Source organism: Olea europaea, chromosome 6 (assembly GCF_002742605.1).
Source record: "Olea europaea var. sylvestris chromosome 6, O_europaea_v1, whole genome shotgun sequence".
NCBI classification, from domain to species: domain Eukaryota; kingdom Viridiplantae; phylum Streptophyta; class Magnoliopsida; order Lamiales; family Oleaceae; genus Olea; species Olea europaea.
The window spans coordinates 21,434,316-21,438,732 of NC_036242.1; positions in this window are offsets into that span (position 1 = coordinate 21,434,316).

Consider the following 4,417-nt stretch of genomic DNA (forward strand, 5'->3'; position numbering starts at 1 on the left):
CTTTTAGCAACCAATTTTAAAAATAATTTATTCATGTGTTCCATAATAAATACGAATGTAATTTAACATTTAACATTATTAGTTCTCGTTTACACTTATATTGAACTATGTTCAATACATTATTATAATGTCGAAAGGTAAACCGCGAATTAAAACCGAACCAAACCGCAAATTATGGTTTGGTTTGAAAAATAAAATTGTTTGGTTTGGTTTGAAAAAATTTCAAACTCTAAAAATAGTTTGAGTTGAAAATATAGCACAAACCGTCCAAACTGAATCGCGTTCACCCCTAATCTATAGGCCACAGAGATTAACTACAAGTCACAGAGAGCTTCTATATGTCATATAATCTAAGAGATGTTTTACTATCATATACGATCAATCTATAAATGTGTAGATTTGTGTTAACATGCTAGACGTTAAGTCACATACCACACACTATGAGATCAATTCACAAAAGCAAATATATGTCAAGTTACAAAGAAAAAGTTGAAGTCATAAATATCAACGTTACCCTCCTGTTTCTCGAATTTGTGCTCATCTCTCTCATTTATTTCTTGTGCTTGCTCGACAGCTTCAGAAAAGTACCATGCACGTTGTCCCTATTTTTGCAGAACCAAGATTGTATAATGTCACAATAATTCCAAAAAACCAAAACAGGATAGTTCTTGGCTACCTTTATGATCACATTCACTGATGTCACTATATTTAATGTCATTATGGAATATGTGTTTGTGGGTACATGGAATCATGAACACTTTTTAAGTCCAACTTCATCCTACTAACATAAAACATGATGATGAAGTTAATATATATATATTATAATTGTATTTTTATTTATGAATCAAAATTTGATTGAATATAATGCATTACTATGTAACTCCTAATTTTCTAATTCATTGTATCCAACTATTGCATGTTGTATTCAAATTTTGACAATTTGTATGTACGAACAACTAAATTGAATGCTTGTGTTGTGTTATGACTTGATTTATCATAATATATCTTCAGGTTCTGTTAAAAATGATATGAGGACAATAATAGGTTCCCACATACATATTTTCAATTGCACGTTTGATACTGCTACGGCGATTCGAGATAAAACATAATCCTTCTCTATGTTCATAAGTCTTCTTCAAGTATTTTTAAAACCATATTCAAGATCTATAGTTCTCATTATCTCCCATTCCAAACATGAGTACGAATATGTACAATCACAGGCCTACAATGCTCCCATCCACGAATTTATACACCTATTGCCATGAAGTTGTATTTAAACCTATAATGACATCAAGCTCTACTCCTATTATCATCCTATGATTTGTCTATTCAAACATGGAATAGTAGCTCGGTATCTTTTTGAATGATTCTATTGGATCACTCCTAATTATTTTCAAATTTTGCTCTCGAGATCTCCAGGCGTTCACATAGTTCAAAAAACACTATATTTTTGCAACACGTTATTACATCTATCGTTTGGACTGTATATAGTACTCGACAAAGTATATTTGTACGTGATGCAAGATGAAACAATGAATTTTGATACGTGCTTATGAGATCCTAATACTATGTTTGAAGCACATGTGACCATCAGTAGTTCGTCTAATCTTAAATAGCTAAGTTGTCCCCAACCTTGATGATATGTATATCCAATTTCACTCATAATGTGAATACTTGACAAAATATTCCTTTTTGTCTGACCAAACAACCATAAATTTGAACAAATTTTGTTCCGTAAAAAGGGACGCTCAATTTTAGAATCTCCCCATTCTGGAAAATCCTTCATTCTTCTAACTTCTAAGCATCAGTAATAAATACAACTATGACCATATTTTGAAAACCATGACCTAATGGTTCTACTGTTGTTTCACATATGCCTCATGTTATATATCCTATAATTAAAGCAACTCTCCACTGGATTGTACATTAATTGGGTCTGACTCCATAAATGGAAAATTGACACTTCGTTGTCCATTTTCTAAAGTTGAGACATCACTGCTTATGGGATATTTGGAAAGGTTACATCTATAACTTTTAATGTCATGTACAACAACAAACTACTTTCACTTGACTGGAGATGGATCATTGTTCAATACGTACTTCATTGTGACCGTCACATTAGTAGGAACCAAACCAAACTCAATCATAATGGTGTCCACAAACTTAATATAATCACAATCAACACCAATGATGAATGTGATCCTCGTACATAACCCACTTTTATAAATGTTCACGTAAAAAATAAATAAATCACAACCATCATTACAAGTCACAATTAATATTTTTCAGACGTGATGTCAACTTCCGATTAGATATAGGTCACAACTTTTAATTACATGTGATAGAATGGATACTACTAGTCAAAGGAATGTTTAATAGTATTTGCAAAGGTTAAGTACTGTACATATCAAACTATAGAGATAGAATTCACGTCACAGAGATACACGTGCACTAATACGCTTTAAACAATTGTGGACATACTCACTGGTCACAAGGTTTAGATATAAGTTCCAGCTTTTAATTTTAGGTCACAGAGTGGACACTACTGTTTATATGGGTGTTATGCAGTATTCATTAAGAGAATAGTACTAAATATTAGGCCACATAGATAAAGTTCAAGTCACACATACTTGCATGAACTAATAAGCTTTAAACAATTATGGACAAACTCATAGGTCATAAGGTTTAATACGGGTTAAAACTTTTAATTACAGGTCACAGGATGGAAAATATTGATCATAGAGAATTTCTACGTTATTTACATTAAGAGATGACGTCCTGTAAGTGTCAGATCGTAGAGATGGAATTCAGGTCATAGACATATGCATGAACTATAAGCCACAATCTATGATTGTGACCAATATTATGAACTGTGTAAACCATCATAAGATGTAAAACAAGGTTGCAGTGTATTGAATTCGAATGGTTTGTGATTGTCAAAATCACTTCACCCCATCAATAACAATAATACATTGAGTAAATGTGAATAGTTCAAAAGTACAAACCAATAGAAGATCATGCAGGACGTAGTGAATTTTGATATATCAGTTATTGAAACAAGTTACAATCAAATTAAATTACATACAACAGTGAAGCTTTCTAATTTCTGTCACAGAAACTTACTATTGGAGCTTCGACACTTTTTCGTAAATCCAAAATAGGAAGATCCAGTAACTATACAATGCTATTTGCCACCAATTGTGACTTCTAAACCCTTCAAACCTACTTTGGGATGATTTCCAATCTCAATTTGCTACTTCTATTATAACCTCAGTTTGTGACCATTGCCTTCAAAAAATATGCTATACAGTGCTGATAACTTCCAGCTTTTGATCTCAATAGTCTGGTTGTTTTCAATGAGCCAGATTTTGACGGTAGAAATCGAGATTATGTACTCTAGAGAGTTCTCTATATATTCAATTTGTTAAAATGGAGTCATGTTTTGAAGAATAATCAGTATCATGTCAATTCAATATTATTTGGGACTCTCCTTGATATCAATGAGCATCCCTTTGGCCAACTCACATGATGATGAATAGACACATGAAATAGTGAAAATTCATCTATTTTCATCTATAACTGTTGGCATCTTTTTATTCAATGAGGCAAAACAATTACTTAATTTCTTATAAGGACATGTACAATTGTCTCGTTCTCAATTTGCAGTAATTAACAAACCAATTAGATATCCCACTTACCTTAAAAGAGAGGATGGCCATTTAGTGTTCATTTTTGGACCCTTCATTTCACATGGAACCGGTTCTAATATAATTTTCTTTGTAATATGTGCATATACACTGTATGTGAGAAGACAAAATGCTTGCTCTATAGTTAACCAAGTTAATTACTGTAGCTACTTTAATATTGTGTGCATGGAAATAAAAAATGACAGTGCATTATAGCTAAATTGATGTATTACCGTAACTAATTCATTTGTCTGTCGTAACAAAGCCAATATCTAATGTAATAGCATACGAGTTTAACATTAAATGCGCTGTCTATAACCTGTACGAAACCTTATTCTCCACACAAAATTTGAATATGTTTCAACCTTTCCTCTTGCAACACCCTCGTTGGCGATTTCCAATTGAACAAAATCACCTATTGAAAATCAATTTCTCCTTTAGCTAGTCTGTGCTTCTTTTAACCTAGTTGAATTCTGTTTTTCTTTCTTCCACTAGTGGATTGGTGGTTTAACATTTGAGTGAATTTCTTTTCGACGAGCACTAATCCAGAGAAAATTCGACAATGGTTGCTTCATTTTCTTCCTTCAGAAGCTATTAAATTAAGAGATTATCACACAACATAAGGCGAGATGCATAGACTGAAATCTTACTTAGATTTTAATTGGGGCATCCTTAAATTAGAGGTAATTTGTGCCTCTGAATTTACGCTTCTTTAAATTGAGCCACAAATA